This window comes from Vipera ursinii (assembly GCF_947247035.1).
Source record: "Vipera ursinii genome assembly, chromosome: 2".
In the NCBI taxonomy this organism is placed as follows: Eukaryota; Metazoa; Chordata; class Lepidosauria; order Squamata; family Viperidae; genus Vipera; species Vipera ursinii.
The window spans coordinates 232803374-232822018 of NC_139513.1; positions in this window are offsets into that span (position 1 = coordinate 232803374).

An 18645-nucleotide genomic window follows, 5' to 3' on the forward strand; every position below is an offset into this window, starting at 1 on the left:
GAGTTTCGGCATTGTTTTTCTTTTAAAAATAATCATTGGTCTCAGTCTAGTGCCATAAGCTGTGCATGCTAGTACCACTGTAAAACTGGACTTCTCATGTCCTGTTGTTTTAATTAAAATTGTTTTTTCACCTTTTGGATGGACAGTTTTATTTCCAACCATATCAAAACTCATTGGAGTTTCATCCATATTTCCGATACTACTTAACGCATAGCCATGCTTATTGCGCTGTTGTATTACGTATCGATGGAAACGATTTACTTTGGCATCAAGAGCCTTTGTGGAGCAGTGGGCTAATGCCTCCTTAAGTAACACCAGCTGCCTGCAATTAGTGCAGGTTCGCATCCCACCAGGCTCAAGGTTGACTCAGCCTTCCATCCTTCCAAGGTAGGTAAAAAGAGGACCCAGATTGTTGGGGGCAATAAGCTGACTTTGTAATAATGCCGCTTGGGGGCCCCCGAAAGCCCTAATAAGCAGGCATATACATAGAATGAAGGCTATTGCTAAGCACATTGATTTGTGCTTTAGATTGTAAGCCGCCCTGAGTCTTCAGAGAAGGGCGGGATATAAATGGGATTTTTAAAAAAAAGATCTCCAGGTAATTTTTGTGCAATTTTCATCTTTTGCCTCAGTACCAGATTATGCCTTTCCAAGAATCTAGTACACCAGGATACAGTGGCCTTAAATCTGTTGCTGTGATCTGGGTTAGATTTGGCCCACTGAAGTGCAAACAAACGTATTTTATTTCGTGTCACTACATAACCGCTTTGGCGATGCTCATTCACCATGTCTGTTACATGTTTTTCGAGTTCTGGCCAATGTGGGGTGCCTCTTCTTAATGCACACTTACCCCTTGGCATACTCTTTAATGCTTTTTCATTTGCTTTCCAGTCCTGAACCATCTTTTCTGTTACTCCATATTGTCTTGCAGCAGCACAGTTATTATGTTCTATGGCAAAGTTTACAACTTTTAAGTTTGAAACTGGCTTCATATTTCTTTCTTCTTGCTGGTGGAGCCATGATGGGGTCTTGACTGTTAGACATTTGTATACTGTACTGTATGTACTGGTGCTGTACTGTATGAACCGGTACAGATACTGGTGCTGTGCTGTACTGTATTCACCACATGTATCTGCTCACCAAATAGACTGCCTTTCCTCAGAATCGCCAATCCCAGTATACAACAACCAGCCAATCATGGCAAGCGATGTATTTCCTGTGCACACTGCATACAAAGTCTGCTTGGATTGGGTGGGTCATCTCTCCCTCCCTGCCTGCCCAGCCCTCCCTGTCTCCAAGACAATCCGAGCGGTAGTACGCAATGTGAGTATCACACTGCATCCCCGCCAAAAACCACAAACAGTCGTAGGTACGAGTGACAATGTTTATTTCCACACAGCCAAACAGGAATAACTAAACTGGAACAAAGTCAGCGTTGGCAGCATCCTGCTCCAACGCTCTTTTATCGTCCGCCCATTCAAAAACCCCACCCCACCGACACAAGCCAACATCCACCCATAGGCCGATAAATACCCCACCCAGTTCTCCCGTGCGCGCCTGCCCCAAGCCCTGCAAAGCGTCGTCCATCGTCAAGGAAGCCTGCCAGGTAACACTCAGCCCACCCCTTAGCATTCTATCCTCTGTCCTCCCGCCCATATCATACGCACCCCCACCACCCATGCCACACAACCCCCACTCTGAGACCACCACCCCAGGCCTAGCCAGCCCCTGCCCCGCACCCCCAGGTTGGACTAGCAGAGACCCTCCCCCCAACATCCCTGGCTCGGGCCCGGTATCTGTCGGCCCCTCCGACACATGTCGCGGCATCCGTCCCGTTACTGCCGTCCGCCGAGCCTCGCATCTGCGTTTAGAGGTCCCGGCATGTCCGGCACCAGCCTGCGGGGCTCAACAGTGAGTATGCATGAGAGCAGGGAGAGGGGGGCGGCTGGCCAGGATGCAGCGCACAGTGGCTCAGCTAGAGGGCGCCTGTCCCTAAAGTTTCAGCACACTGTATACCAGCTTATAAGACGACCCCCGGTGTATAAGACGACCCCCGACTTTTTTTTTCATGGGTTAAAAAGTCATCTTATACACTGGAAAATACGGTATATGCACTCACCATTGCATAACTGATGACTAACTTCCAGTCTCTATAAGTTGCATATTGCCTTTCCAATTACTGTATGCCTACAATAAATGAGACTTCACTTTACAGTAAGAGCAAATGGTCTGCCATGACCTCAGTTACAACCAAGGACAATTCCAAAGAGAAAATAGCTTCACAAGCAGCATAAACTAATTTTGCCTTTAGAATTACTAGTAAACATCTTGTGAAGGGTGAAAGTTGCATGGCTGTCTGATGTTACTGCTGTTTTCAAAGAGAAAAATTGCAAGGATGCCATTTTTTAATAAAAAAAACTGCAGCTTTGATATATTTTTTTACAATCCTACAACGATTACTACAGAAAGACTGAAAAATGGGGCCTACTTTTAGCTTGCTTGGAGTCCATAGACAGATAAGATATATTAGATAATAGATAAAAAAATTATTAGATAGATTCCAGAGAAAATAAAAAAATTGTTTTGTGGCAATGAGTGTACAGAAAAAGAATTAAGTACTTGGGTTAATGTTGGGATGAAAATCTATTTTAATACATCATTGCCCTTGCATCCCACTTTTTAAAAAAAATCTCTACATGCTAATCCCTTTTTTTAAAAGTCTGCTCCTTCCTTTGAGTACACTTTATTGGGACTCTTCAACTTTTAGTTTCTTATCTCATGATCTTCTAGCTTTTAGCCTACTCCAGGATACTATTTCTATTTCCCAGGCTTACATGATGATTTAATTCTAAACAAACTGACTACTTTCTTTTATCACATATGCATTTCTTTGTTTCCTGACATCTCAGCTCTTCAACAGATGGGAATGATCATGAACCTTTTGTTAATAATCTCACTGGCTCAATGAATCATTGTTTAGTCTGCTAAACAATGCAGTACAATCTAGAAGTTTCCTGCTATCTCCATCTTCCACATTTCAGAATTTAAAATGTAGAACAGTCAAATCTCTATTTCTAGTAGCCCAGAATCATGGTATGATTTTAAAAAAAAATCATTAGTGAGATGTAAAAGATTCTTAGAAAGTGTCAATTACAAAGTGCAACACTTGTTTGTACTATATCACTCAGTATTATGTCATTGTAAAAGAACATCATTGTTATTTATGATGAATTGCCCTATTCCTGTGACCAAGAAACTGTTGGCATCTGTCCTCCCCTATGCACATATACACAAATACATACAATGTCCATATACAGTATTATTCCTGAATGATCTTCAAATAAATAACTCCAAAGGCTCCCAGTCCCTGGGAAAGTAGATTTCCTCCCTACAGATATCCATATATTTGCCTCCATTCACATGCAAGACAGCATTAATCAAAGATTAGCACTATATCTCTGTATCTTACCATACCGAACGGCTTGAGAAGGTACGTATGAACTAAGTCAATCCATTTCTAAATCAGCTGCTTCTCCAAAAGCAACACTGGGAAGATGGTTTTGCAAGGGGGCCCTCTAGAACTCTAGCTAGTTGTGCTTTGTTTTTTTTCTTTGACATGAAAAGAAGATGTAGAGAGAGAAGCAGTGGCTGGACCAGAGTAAGGATGGCAGTAGAGAGAACACACTTATTGAAGGTTTAGGAAGTGAATTCAGGGGTAGTGTGGAAGGGCTTCTAGACAAAGTAACATAGTGGTTAAAATTCAGTATTGCAGGCTAAGTCTGCCCACAGCCAGGAGTTCGATCCTGACCGGCTCAAGTTTGACTCAGCCTTCCATCCTTACAAGGTCGGTAAAAGGAGAACCCAGATTGTTGGGGGCAATATGCTGATTCTATAAACCACTTAGAGTGGGCTGTAAAGCACTGTGAAGTGGTATATAAGTCTAAGTGCTATTGCTATAAGAGCTGAGAGAAAGCCTGGTTATTTTGGGAATGGAACCACATAAAGAAACTAGCGGCTAGTTCTGGCATTGCATTATAATTGTTTTCACCACCAAGATATGGAGATAAACTGTATAATATCATAAAAACAAAAGTTAGCCAAATTATCCAGATTGATTTAATTATATAGCTTTGACATGCATATTGAGGTGGTCCACAATTAAAGCAACTATGGACTATTCTGTGAGGATGATATGGATTATATTCTAGCATAGGGGTCTCCAAAGTGACTGGAGAATTCTGCAAGTTGAAGTCTACAAGTCTTGAAGTTGCCAAGATTGGAGGCCCCTGTTCTAACACATCCAGAGGATAACAAGTTGGAAATGACTGTTTTAATTCGGTTTTGAACAGTGGATGATTCTTCCAAGGTTGGAGTGACCTCTGAGGGGGAAATCTAATATTCTACGGCTCCTGGGATTTTTACAATACTTTTTTGTTCTTCAAGAAATATGGCTGCCTCTATTATATTGGGCTACAAGAGAAACAGTCACCTTCATTCAAAGCTCTTTTTGTGATTGAAAATGATAGAATAAATGAAATTATCATTCCAGCCAGGGCTTCGGTTACAGGTACACAATTGTTTAAACTACTTCTGCAGTTGTCATGGGGATTCAACTAAGCAGTTGTTTACTTGTTGACTGAAACAATTGATATGCCATCCTCTAACTACTAAAACTCTCAGGGCAGCTCATGGTTATTATAAAACAATATCAGATACAATATTGACCTTTAACAGAATGAAAGAGAAAATAACAGTCAAACAGAAAAGCATTCTTAAAAAGGACCCAGTGCCATTGAAGTGACAGCTGTCACCTTAGATCAGGGGTGTCAAACTCAATTTCATTGAGGGCTGCATCAGCATTGTGGTTGCCCTCAGGGGGCTGGGTGGGTATGGCCAGGGTGGGCATGGCCTACTGGGTGGGCGTGGCTAGAGTGCGTATGGCCTACTAGGTGGGTGTGGCCAGCTCTACATCGTTCTCATCAAGGGTGCCTATGGGGGCCTGGGCAGGAGTGGCACAGATCTGAGGGTCTCTGGCAGAAGGAGGGTCTCTGGGCCAGGGCCAAGGCAGTGGGGGCCGCTCCCTCACTGTTTCCAGGATGGCTTTGCGAACCACATGAAACCACTTCGCGGGCCAGATCTGGCCCCCAGGCCTTGTGTTTGACATGTCTGCCTTAGATGAACACAAGCAACTGGGGTCTCTTCATCCAACTTCAGAAGAGAAAAACAGATATGGAATGACAGATGATTTACCGGTATACCAATTCACAAGTGTCCTGGGATGTGTAGGGAGAGGGGCAAGGGAAGGGCAAATGACCAAAATTTTGTTGCTATCACAGTGTAAGCTCTTTACTCCTTTTTGCATGCATGCCATGAAACTGCACAGACATGAAGCAAAGGGACTCACAGCACAACAATGCTTTCATCATCCTGCAGGCATTCCTTAACACAAATAATGAGGAAGTTATTATTAATAAGCGAAGAAAAATCGTTGCATATTTAGACACCCAGAATCTTTTCAAAGTTGGGCGGCATACAAATGTAACAGCAACAACAACAAACAACTGCTGACAGAGCTCTCAAAAATCAAATAAGAAACAGCTGCTATTTTACAAGCCAGTGCACTTAATGAGGCCTCCAAATGTGCAAGTGTGACAATCAGCTGTCAGAGGGCTACCTAAACACCTGTTTTAATGAATCCTGAAAGATTTGGTCTTCATTTAACGGCTGGCTAGCTGATCATCCACTATCCTTTAGTGTTAGACTATTTCTTTTGAACTATATTCTTTCAGCCCAAAAAGTTTTACATCTGCTTTGCATGTTAAATACATTGTAGAAGTGAATTACATAGTTTGCCCTCAAATGAAATGCACTAGTACCTTCAATTAAATGCATTACTTTTATCTTACCGGTGTGGAAGGCAGCTGACCTGGGGTCCTCCAGATGTGTTGGATGGAACCTTTTGAATAAGGATAGAGCTGACCCCCTCCAACCCATCAAGTCAACATTACTTGAATTTTTAAAATGTCTTTGGCACAATTCCTCATCAAAGCTCAAGTACACTTAGAGGCCATGGAATAAGATGACCTGATTTTTTGTGGACTGCTAATTGGTAAATATTACCCAGGCAGTCTGGTGTAGTGGTTAGGGCACCAAGCTAAAAAGTTGGGAGATTGTGAGTTCTAATCCTGACTTAGGCACAAAGCCAGCTGGCTGATCTTGGGCCAGTCACTCTTTCTCAGCCCTAGGAAGCCGGCCATGGCAAACCAACTTCTTAAAACTTGTCGGGAAAAACTGCAGGGACAGGTTCAGGCAGTTCTCAGGAGTTAACACTGATTTAAAGGCATCAGAAAGAAAGAAAAATGGTTAAAAAAATTTTTATTAAATATGTAGGAAAAAATGGACAGTTTTCTCCATTGGAAAATAAGGGATCTATGTTGGAACCCATGCTTTTTGGCTCGCTCACAAATGATCTTGACTTAGGAGTAAGCAATGTCTAACCAAATTTGCAGTAAACTAGTCAGTATGACAGAAACTGTATGAAGAAATCCAAAAGAAATTCTTTGAACTAGGCAAGTACCGAAAAAAATTGCACTTTTAATAAGTACATAAGGATGCACACTAGAGTAAAACTTTAATTTCACATTGACGTGGTCTGATATGTCTGTAGGTAATTGGGAAAAGGATTATAGAAACATAAAGATGTCAGGTCAGTTTACAGCAGTGGTGAAAGGCAAAGTCTGTGTTAGGGATCATTAGGAAGGAGATTACAAACAAAATGCCAACATTTTTTATGTATTTAGTATACTATGTACAGAATATGTTGTACTATATGCAGTTCATATGTGATATTGATAACAGTTGGAAAAGTGCTAAAGATAACCAAATTATCAGGTGTCCTGAACATTTTTCTTATGAGAGAAGAATAGATTGTTTGAGACTACTTTGGAAAAAAGGCAATTAAGGGGACATGATTGGAGTGTATAAAACCATGCATGAAATTAAGAAACAGGACAGTGAAAATTTCTATCTCTTTCTCTCTCAAAATAGTAAGACTACAGGCCATGAAATGAAACTGATTGGAAGATTTAAAACCAACAAAAGGAAGCACTTCTTCAGGATTAATCTTTAATTGTGGAATTAACATGTAGAATCCATCCCTATTAGGCATGGTAATGATCATTAATTTGGAGTGGCAATATAAGTTTATAAATTCATGGATGGCAATTCCATCAAGGGCAATTCGGTGTTCCTTCTGGATTGGAAGAAGCAGGCATCAAATACAAATACAATGACAGGAGATGAATATTCTTCACCTCCTGCTTGTCAGCTCACAGAGATATCTGGGTGGACACTGTGAGACTAACATGGTCTTTGGTTATTCGTTTTTAAGAAAACATTTGACTTTTACCTATTGTTTGTTCCATCATAAATCATAACAAATAATGAAATACCAGAAACTTTGGGCTGGGTGGGATGACAATCCATCCATTTGGAGAAGTGATTTAGATCTAGAGGATTTTTTGAAATAAACACAAAAGAAGGCAGAAGGGAAACCTACTGTCTCCTACTATGCTCCTCCAACTTCAGGAGCAGATTTTCAAATGTATATCACAGTCCTTATTTTTATCTGGATTGCAATATTTTTAGATGTTCTTTTAAGAATGGGTGTGAATTGATAGGCCATTGTTGTATGATGGGCTATATTTTCCAACCATTTATAATTTGGTTTTTATGAATTTTGCAATAACAAAGTTCAAGTGAATTTTTATTAGAACGGTAACAGAACGAATTTGGAAGTGGTTTATTGCTCTGAAGCCAGTAGATTATGAGTTATTCCTACTCATGATAATGAAAAATCAGTACATGCATTGCTATATTGTTGTTTGTTTAACTCTCTGAATTGTACATGTAGGTTTTAAATATAATAATTGGTGTCAATTAAAGATCCTCTGCAACTATCTAGTATTATGGCTTTAGCATTATTTATTCTTCCTAGGAATGGTCCTTCATCTGAAAGAAATGCTAGATCTAATCCCCAGTTCAATATACTTCCTTGGCTTTTAGTATAAAGTGGACATATAGACTGGATAATATTTTCTTGACTACCGTATATTACTTTGTAAGTGTGTGTGTGTGTTTGTGTGTGTGTTTGTGAGAGAGGCAGACAAACAGACAGACTAGGGCAGATTTGAAACTAGCCCTTTGGTTTATAAATTTCTTAGTCATGCCAAAAAGAAAAAAAACCACAACTGTCTTGAAGAAATAAATTTAAGATAGCATCAGTACTGCTTGCAGGCTAAGTCTGGCTCCTGTATAAATAACATTAAAACAGGAAAACTTTTTGGCAGAAATCCTGGGTTTGATGTCTTGGATCAATAAACAGGTTTTCCCTCTCCATATTTAAATGTATCAGATATAAACCAACAAGTTAAAAGAGAGAGAGAGAGAGAGACCCACCAGCACTTTAATTATGCTTCAGTAATACTTTTGAACGGGAACATTTGTTTTTAAAGAAAGTCTGTTCTTTGTTGCCATAGAGATAGATTCCCAGAGTGAAATTATATTATACTGGCTTTTCCCCAGGTTTTTAGCAATGTGCAATCAACTCCCACTCTTCCTTCAGTCTGTCAATAACATTCCCACCACCCTATTTCCCAGCGCTTAACCATTTAACAGATTTGATGCTGGGGGAGACATGTGAGACATGAGTATGCAGTGGACCGCCAAGGCGGGAGATCAGCAGCGGAAAGATGAAAAAGAAAAGGTTGGCTTCCCTTCCAAAACATTTCAGTAATTAAAGTGGAAAGAAATCCCTGCCCTGTCTTTTCTTCTCCACTTTTTCGTATTATTGGAGAGGCTCTCTGAAGGGCACATTCACTGTCAGGTTCAGATGTGCCCAAGCACATAACAAGTGTGGTGATAGGAAAGAACAAACATCTCTATTAGTCTGACACTGCCAAAGCAATTTCATCCTGGAAAATGAATCTTGTTCTCCCGAGATGAATTTCTCTTGCATTTACGCAGCAGGCTACCTCCTCTTACAGCAGCCAGGCTTCCAAATTAGTCCATATTAACATCTTTAAAGGCTTATCAGGGCTAGGGAAGAAAAACAAAAATCCTGTGAACTAGGCAAGATTTAAAAAAGAAAGAAAGAAAGGAAACCCAAAGGACTGTATTAGTTCCAAGGAAAAATGAGAGCTCACAGTTTACGGATGGCGAAATGATTTGAAGCAAATATTTCTTCATTTAAATATAAAGCTTTGTAATTAAGTTACAGTACTTCCTCCTCACTTTCTTTGGGTTAATTTCCAACATCCCACAGCATACAAATTCAATTTATTCTTTAGTCCCTGGTGTTTTCATGCCCCTTTATTTTTAATAGGACTATTTTTACTGAAGGAAGTTTTCATTATAAGTGAAAAGGACTAGGAAAAGACCTTGACATACGTGCTGGATATGCGAAGTAGTACACTGAGGAGAGAAAAATAGCCCATATTATTATAGTTGCAAGAAATATATCTGCTTATCATTTACTGCGTCAGAAAAAAATGTTCATGGCTCCCTAGTTTTGGACAGGGAAATAAGCTGTATGTTATTTTGTTTAAAGTATATGTTCACCTTTAAAAAAAAAGAAGATGCAACAGTATGAAAGACCTCAATTTATCTTGCATATCAGCAAAACAAAGCCAATACAATTTGTACATCTAGGTTGTTGTTGTTTTGCAAAACCAAGGTGTTGGTTTTCTTATTAGTTTTGAAATAAATAAATACAATTGAACTCATGGAGATTTTTTACTTTTATGAAATCTGAATAAAAATTATTCTGTCCAAGAGTTATAGTTCACAGTCAAGCAGCAGGGAGCAACACTGCCCTTCTAAAAGTCATGTTACCATGTCAGAGAAAAGAGTTGTCTGCACATTGATTTCATTGCAGAGACATTTGAACGTACAGTGGTCAATCCAGAGTTCAGAATGGAAGTTTTCCTATACCCAGGCATCTGCAGAATGGACAGTCATTCTGCATGCAGTCACTTTTCCCACTGACACCACAACACAACTTCAGGAGCTACTGAGTAGGTAAAATTGCACAGAATATTTCATTTTACCATTGACATGAATGCAAGTCAGCAGGTAAGTGTACCCTGAAGGCCTTAGGCCAGACATGTCAAACACAAGGCCCGGGGGCCGGATCCGGCCCGCGAAGTGGTTTCATGTGGCCTGCGAAGCCATCCTGGAAACAGTGAGGGAACGGCCCCCACTGCCTTGGCCCTGGCCCAGAGACCCTCCTTCTGCCAGAGACCCTCAGATCTGTCCCACTCCTGCCCAGGCCCCCATAGACACCCTTGATGCCAACGATGTAGAGCTGGCCATGCCCACCCAGTAGGCCATACGCACTCTAGCCACGCCCACCCAGTAGGCCACGCCCACCCTGGCCATACCCCCCCAGCCCCCTGAGGGCAACTGCAATGCTGATGCGGCCCTCAGTGAAATTGAGTTTGACACCCCTGCCTTAGGCTGAAGAATGGCTAAACTTTCCTGGGCAGATTAACTTTCTCCCATCAGTTTTTGCATTGCATTAACTGTTATGAAGAATATTTCCTGCCTCCTTGATTTATGACTGCAACTGAGCCCAAAATTTCCATTGCTAAGCAGTGTAGTTGTTAAGTGAATTCTGCCCCCATTTAACCTTTTTTTTGCCATAGTTCTTAAGCAAATCACTGCAATTGTTAAGTGAATTATATAGTCATTACACAAAACTGGCTTTCCTCCCTTGACTTTGCTTGTTGGAAGCTGGCTAGGAAAGCTTATAAATAGTAGTCACACGACCCAGGACACTATAACTGTCATAAATATATGTCAGTTGCCAAGTGCCTGAATTTTGATCATGTGATTACAGGGGTGCTGCAATGGTCATACGTGTGAAAACAGGTCATAAGTCACCTTTTTCAGTGCCATTGTAATTTTGAACGGTCGCTAAACAAATGGTTATAAAAGACTACGTGCACTAAGCAATATAAAAGTTGCCCTCTCCATCTAACTTCTTAGACCATATGATTCTGAATACCACCAGGATATTTGTTCATTGTTGGACAGCTGGTTTGGTCTAGTGCAGGGGTAGGTGTTGTGATTCAGGGTCAGCCTGTGGGTTCGGCAGTTGGGTCGGACGACTCAGAGGAGGAGGGGGGTGTTGAAGACCTTGCTGAGGGGGTTGAAGATCTTGCTGATGATAGCCCTCAGGCAGGCCCCTCCCACTTGGTCACCATGGAGACCCAGCTGTGTGAGCCTGACAGTGTGGATGAAGATGACCCACAGCTGGCCCTGTTCAAGGACGCCCGACGCAGGAGGCAGTCAAGTAGGAGTAAACAGAGGAAGGCTGTGGGGCTTCTCGGAAGGAGGCAGAGAGAGGCCACGGCCTGAACTCTTTATAAAGGGAATGTGTGGGGAGGGCTGGTTTGCTGAAAGCAACCGCTCAGATAGTGTTTCAAAGCTCCTGTATCTTGGTTCGTGTCTTGTTTGTTTTTTGTAGTAATAAATTTGGCAGACGTAATTCCAGCCTCTTGCCGTTTGTAAAGGGGTTGCCTTTTCTGCAGGGCCGGTAGCAGGCTGGTACAGAAGAGTAGGCAACTTTAGCTCTTTTATGACTCGTGGACTTCAACTCCCAGAATTCCTAAGCCAGCACAGCTAGCTCAGGAATTCTGGGAGTTGAAGTCCACGAGTCATATACCTCTGGTCTAGTGCTTAAGACATCATGCTGGAAACCAGGAAACTATGAAAGCCAGCTGGGTGACTTTGGGCCAGTCACGCTCTCTCTCTCAGCCCACAACCTCAGGCTCAGTTGACAAACCGATTATTCAGTTCTGGTGTCAATCAGTGGAACAACACTCAGTTGATCTGAAAAAAAAGGATCCTGCATTTGTGGGAAAATGTTAGTGGCATTTAAAATTTAACACTCAAGACATTCCCTTAAATAGTAGTAAGGATTACTGAGTTAACATAATTTTAGCTACCTTTGATATTATAGCATTCTGAATTTCATCAGCCTCAGTCCCCAGCTACACTACTAAGCAGATATAATTATTCTTGATTTAGCACCAGCATCAGACAATCACACTTAAGAATTTGTCGAGTCTCCGTTTCTACAGATTGTCCTATTATATCCCTATAAAAAAAAGCTGCAGTTCTAATAACAGAAGGTTGTAGGATGAACTTGTTCTTGCTAAATCAAGATTTTTAGTCCATGTTCAGCGATAATTTTCCTGTTTCACCATATGCCCTCTTCTTCACTACATAAAAATGGTGCTAATATTTATTTGCTTTTGTTTGCTATATTTTCGGTTATCTTTCCTGAATACTGAAGTGAAAATAGAAGAGTTTTGAAGGTGAGTCTGACCATCCTTACCGAAGGTCACTGGAATGTTAGCACTTTGGCTGTTTAAACAAAGTCCATTTGTGAATTATAAAAGTAGCTCATCTAATAAAATATAAATGTCTTCTCTTAGCTAAAATTGAATGCACTTCCTATATACATCTCTTCTGGCCATTAATTTATATTAAGTTTTTTTGCAACCATATAAGATCAGCAAGTGATATAAAACAGCCAAGTGATAAGCTTTTATATCCTGTCCACTTAAATCAAAGGTAAAATACCAGTTGAGATCTACAAAAAATGCACACAAATATGGATCCTTTTCAAAATTTACATTTCTTCCTTAATGTGTAGTAATACCTTTTTTAGTAAACAGTGGTAAATACATGTACTGTACAGAAGTGATAGAATCTAATCACAAGTTCAGAGTTAACAGATCATAAGGAATATACCTAAGTGATTACTTTTATTCTGAGAACAGCTTTTAAGATGACAAATCACTACAAGGCCACTTAAGATGTGCACCACAGGTTTGTTTTGTTTGTTTTACCAATTATGGGCATGATCTCTTTTCACCAGATATGTTCAAGCAATGCTTTTGTTTGGGGATGTTTCATGTGGATTTCAGCAGTAAGCAAGAGAATGGACTCAGTGGCCTAATTCTGTGAAATCTCATCTAGTTAAGATGATAAAGGAATTGCTCAACTCATGTGGAAGGCATAAAGTTGGGGAAGACTGTACTAAAACATGAAATGATAGAACTAATAAAAAGAACAGCTACACACACACACACACACACACACACACACACCAGCCAGAACCAATCCATTGAAAGAAAGTTCACTGAAATAAGGTTCATTGAAAATTATAGATCATAAACTACTATGCTAATCTACAGTGAGTAGATAGAACAATAGATGATACATAGATGATAAATGGGTAGACAGACAGACAGATAAAATTCTTACTTCCCTATCTAGAGCTAAGAGAAAGGTCAAAGTCAGCCAGCCAGCTTTCGTGCCTAAGGGAGGACAAGAAGTTGCTCCTAGTCTAACACCTTAGCCACTACACCACACTAGCTCCTGGATGGTTTGATTGATACATACATGGAAAGTTTGATTTCTGTGTTCTTCAGGATATATAGGACTTCTTTTTGTGTTCAATAAAACAGCTTATATAAACATGTTACGTCTGTGATGCTTCAGTTTAAGCAAGAGGGCAACTTTAGACGACTGTATGTGGTTAACAACTGAAGAATAAATTACAGTACTGTAATGCAGACGATTGCCTGAAAAATGCAATGGCTTGCCTCCTGGTAGATTAGATCCATTAAAGCACATAATAGTTGCTTAGCACAGCTCCTAATCTGTTTCTGAGTACAACTCAAAGTGTTGCTCTTATTCTATAAATGCCTTCAGGACTTGGTTCCCAGGTCCTTCAAGGCTGCCTTCTTCAAGTAGAACTGGCCTATCATCGAGTTTGATTTGTAAGGGTTGTCACCTTGGTCACAGGTGCCAATTTTGGTCAACAACTTTATCTATTTTAAATTCAAAGCTATACCCCTTTATATATGTGTGTGATGTCAATGCATACAAAGAGTCAGGGCTTCTACTGCATGGTTGTGACACCCAGGTGCTCACAGATCACAGAACGCATCCTTTTGATTATTGTGCTTGATCCCCAAGTCTCTCAACATTGGTAGGCTTTCCCTAGGATTTTAATGAATATGTGTTTTTAGTAAGATGTGTGTGTGTATGTGTGTATTAATTTTAATCTCTTAAAACAATGAATATTTTTAATCATCCTATGATTTACAAAATATTTTACATTTTTAACTGCCTTGATTACTTGGCAGATTACAAAGATACATTGTAAATCAAATAAATATTAAAAATGTCATTACACTAAGAAAATATTCTTAAAAGTCAATAATGCAGCAGGAAATATGGCTGGGTAAAGGAGACTCCATCCAACCCTGTCCTGTTTTGTATCAAATGCTCCATTTATTTCAAGGGTTCATATTTACTTCAAACTAATTTCCTATGAATGAAAAGAGGATATTCAGCAATCACATTTTTTTTCATTTTTCAATATGGAGGATCCAAAGGATTTGTTACATACTTTCTTGGAAACCAAGCACTGTTTATTTTTATGTATGAGTTTTATAGGCTTGCCTACCTGACTCCCAATGACTCTGACTAGCATGCAATTAAAAATATAAGAATTTCAAAACACAAGTAAGGAATTATGAATGACCCCCCAAAAGAACATATAACCAACCAATCCTCCCCTCCCCTCAAAAAAGCTATTCAGCAGAAGATCACTCTTTACTCTACCCCAAAGCCTGGGACAATAGCCAGCTTTTTAATAGCTTTGGATAGTCATCAGGGTGGGACCATCTGGATCGGGAGGGGGGGAGGGCTATCATTCCTGAGGGCAGCCATGAAGCATGATAGAAAGAAGGCAACTCCCTGGGTCCCACAAGATGACACTGCTTAATTGATGGGACCCATAATATGGCTGCCCTGTTTGACCACACAGCATGGGCATAAAAAAATCAGAGACAGATTGTCCCTCCAATAATCAGACTGTAGGTCTGTGCATAGCTGAATATCAGCACATTGAATCTGGTAGCTAACCAGTAACTGGCGCAGCTTTCTTTGCAAAGCAGTGGGTGGCCACACGGGAACAACCATCCATGTCCAACACTTCTTGCACTGTTTGTTTACTTTTTACACTTGGTTACTTTTACACCTACATTTAAATTCCTTAAGTCACATGAAGGAATAGGACTTGGATAGCAGCAAAAGGAAATTATTTACTTTTTCTTTGTTTTGCCAATGGGCAAGTTGTGATAGGCATTTCCTGCAATGCTAAATGACAGAAGGTTAGCCACATACCATAATAAGTCATAAATACGGATGACAGGTCTCTGGGACATTTAGTACAATAAAACAGGCATTTGGCAAGATTCAGTGGAAGAGGTAGGTAGGGTGGTCACATTCCTGGACTGCACATTCAGGAGAAGCTGGAATTGCTGAACCTTGGAAAATGCCTCCTGATCAGTTAGTATTAAGTTAGGGGTGTTTATCTTGACCCAACAGCAGCAGGCTAAAATAAGTGCAATCAATTTTGCCTCTTATTGTAGCTACCGTAGATTCTGGCGTATAAGACTACTTTTTAACCCATGAAAATCTTTTCAAAAGTCAGGGGTCGTCTTATAGCCGGGTGCTGAAACTTTAGGGATAGGGCTGGCTGGAAAACCTGGAGTGGATCTTCCATTTAGTCTGCACAGGGAAAGCGGGACCAATTGGAGTAGAAGCTGCAGTCTGTGATTTTTTACAGGCTGGGGTCTGGGCTTCTTTCCTTCTAAAGTTGAAGAGCAGCTGTAGGCAGGTGGGGAATGCAAGAGCAATTTGAAAGGCAGGTGGGGAATGCGTAGCAGAGCAGCAGCTTAGCTCTAAGGACACATTTGACTCAAGAACTGGGCGGGCTGGCTGGAAAACCTGGAGCGGATCTCCCATTTGGTCTTTTTTTTTTAATCCCATTTATATCCCACCCTTCTCCGAAGACTCAGGGCGGCTTACAATTTAAAGCACAAATCAATGTGCTTAGCAATAGCCTTCATTCTATGTATATGCCTGCCTATTAGAGCTTTCACCCCAACCCCCCACAAGCAGCATTATTACAAAGCCAGCTTATTGCTCCCAACAATCTGAGTCCTCATTTTACCTACCTCGGAAGGATGGAAGGCTGACTCAACCTTGAGCCTGGTGGGATGAGAACCTGCACTAATCGCAGGCAGCTGGTGTTACATAAGGCTCTGCGCAGGGAAAGCTTTAGAGTGAATTAGGAAAAGTGAAAAAGTGAATTAGGAAAATAGGAAACGGTTGCTGGAATTGGGTATGTGTAGTTTAACGAAGGGAAGGGTGAGGGGTGACACGATAGCAGTGATCCAATATCTCAGGGGCTGCCACAAAGAAGAGGGAGCCAAGCTATTCTCCAAAGCACCTGAAAGCAGGACAAGAAGCAATGGATGGAAACTAGTCAAGGAGAGAAGCAACCTAGAACTAAGGAGAAACTTCCTGACAGTTGGAACAATTAACCAGTGGAACAACCTGCCTCCAGAAGTGGTGAATGCTCCAACACTGGAAGTTTTTAAGAAGAGACTGGACAGCCATTTGTCTGAAATGGTATAGGGTTTCCTGCCTTAGCAGGGGGTTGGACTAGATGACCTCCAAGGTCCCTTCCAACTTCTTCTTCTTCTTCTTCTTCTTCTTCTTCTTCTTCTTCTTCTTCTTCTTCTTCTTCTTCTTCTTCTTCTTCTTCTTCTTCTTCTTCTTCTTCTTCTTAAGTTTAATCCACTTGCACTGTTTTATGTTTACATGTTTGATGACAAACAGCCTTATGTTTATAAGTGACAGTTTTCCTACTAAGTACCTGCATGTCATAACCATATTAAAATCAAATCTGATGTTTTTTAATTTTTATTTGGTGTGCGTTGGAAGAGGGGTAGTCTTATACGGTGAGTATAGCCCAAACCCTATAATTTAACAGGAAATGTAGGGGGTCGTCTTATACGCCGGAAAATACGGTACCCTACCATCCCCAGTATTTTGAATGAAAAGAGGGGTCCTTGGTGCTCTCTGAGCTTGCTTGTTTTCTTGCAGACGTTTCATTACCCAAACTAGGTAACATTGCCAGTGCTAGTGAGGAGTGCCGTTTGCTGTCAGTTTATATTCTGCACTCCTCACTAACACTGACGAAGCTACCTAGTTTGGGTAATGAAACGTCTGCAAGAAAACAAGCAAGCTCAGAGAGCATCAAGGACCTGTCATTTCAACCCTGAGCTACAAATATTCTCTTTTATTTGAATGAAACGTATGCCTTTTTCCCCCAGCATCCTGATATATAAAGCACAAAGGAAGGCAGGTTGAGTTGTATGCCATGTATAATTAAAATACTTAACTTCAGGACAACAATGTTGTTTTCAAAGATAGGAATATATAATTTTGAATATACAGGTAGTCTTCGATTTACAACCATTCGTTTAGTGGTCATTCAGAGTTACAATGGCACTAAAAAAAGTGACTGATGACCATTTTTGCATACTTACGACTGTTGCAGTATCCCCATGGTCACGTGATCAAAATTTGGACACTTGGCAACTGGCATGTATTTATGATGGTTGCAGAGTCCTAAGGTCATGTGATCACCTTTTGTGACCTTCTGACGAACGAAGTCCATGGGGAAGCCAGGTTCACTTAACAACCATGTTACTAATATAACAACAGCAGTGATTCACCTTACAACTGTGGCAAGAAAGGTTGTAAAATGGAGAATATTTTACGACAGTCTTGCTTAGCAATGGAAATATTGGACTCAGTTGTGGTTTTAAACTGAGGATTGCTTGTACACACAAAGTGATTAGTTTATTTCAGTGTTTGTGAACTTTAACACATGTGGACTTCAACTCCCAGAATTCCCTAGCCAGCTGGGAATCTTCAATCATGGAAGTTGAAGTCCATACATCTTTAAGTTACTAGATCTGACAAATACTGGTTTATTTAAAGAGCATCCCCAAATGGTGGGTTATTATTAGAAATGTCAAGCCCCGCTGGCCTGCCGCCCGCTTGGGCCTCGACAACGCCTCCGTCGAGCCCCAGACGCTGGGATGATGGCCGTGGCTTCGCCCGGACACCACGGAGCGTGCCGCAGCCCCGCTGTGCAGCTGGCCGGCGCCCAGCTGATCGGCGCGCCCGCTCCAGGTCGTTGACTCCGTCGGGCCCCGGACGCTCGCTTGGTGGGCGTGGCTTCGCCCGAACTCTGCGGAACGCGCCGCAGCCTCGCCGCGCAGCCGACCGGCGCCCAGCTGATCGGCGCGTCCGCTTCCAGACGGCCGGCGGACGCGCGCTCACCTCGTCGGCGAGGACGGCGCCGGGCGCCCACCGGACTAGCGCTGGCGTCTGCTCCGGACCCTTTGACTTCTTGGCGGCAGGACTCTGAGCCGCAGGCGGCGCCCGGGCAGGAACGGACTGGAGGCGACGTAGGACTGAACAGACAGTCAGACCCGCCCCAGCAAAACGTAGAGGGGTGTGTGGCTGTGCCCGTTTTGCCACCCTCACTCACTGGGCGCTTAGATGGACTCGGGGGGGAGCTAACAGCCGCAACGCCGGCACGGACTGGGGCGCGTGAGGGAGGCTTACCTGAGAGGGGGCTTGGCGGGCCGCAGCAGTGCACACGGTGGGTGGTGGCTATGCAAGGTGATGGGTGGGGCA